We start from the raw sequence: 650 nt of genomic DNA, 5'->3' as shown, positions 1-650 counted from the left end.
GATGGTATGAGAATCCCTACAGCCTCCAAAGAGGGCACAGCTAATCATTAACTGAGGCTAACTTGTGATAACACCAGTCCTCCTAGTTATGTGTATGGATTTCACAGTCCTACAGCATTGGAGCCAGCCAGGAACTAGTCTTTCAATCCAGGAGATCAAAAGGAGATATATGCACAAGACTGGCAGCAGGTTCATGCTCCAACATGAACAGGAGCTCCGACAGGAAGGCAAGAGCAGAATTCACACAGAGTTGATGTACATCCTGTCCTCTCATTTCTTTTAGTCCTTTCCTTCACCTGATTTTCCTTTTATTTTTGGTCTCTATTAATGATTCCTCCTCATCTCCTTTATTCACACTTGGTGCATGATTATATCAGATATCATAACTTGAAACCCAATTGCCTTGCTGATGACCATTCATGTGTCTCCAGCCTAGATCTCTGTCCTGCACACTAATCAGCTTGACCTGTCTCCTCAGCTGCCTAACAGGCCTGTCAAACATGCTTTGTTCAGAGCTGAGCACCTCATTTCTCTGTCTCAGTGAAGTATCCCACTCTGCCTGCTACCTTGTTCATCTCAGTGAATGTTAGTGCTTATGCAGCTCTGTTTGAGTCAGAGGGTCAGAAAAGCAAAGACCTTCCCAGATCATT

The sequence above is a fragment of the Odocoileus virginianus genome, chromosome 33 (assembly GCF_023699985.2).
Source record: "Odocoileus virginianus isolate 20LAN1187 ecotype Illinois chromosome 33, Ovbor_1.2, whole genome shotgun sequence".
Lineage (NCBI taxonomy): Eukaryota > Metazoa > Chordata > Mammalia > Artiodactyla > Cervidae > Odocoileus > Odocoileus virginianus.
This window is presented reverse-complemented; position numbering follows the sequence as displayed.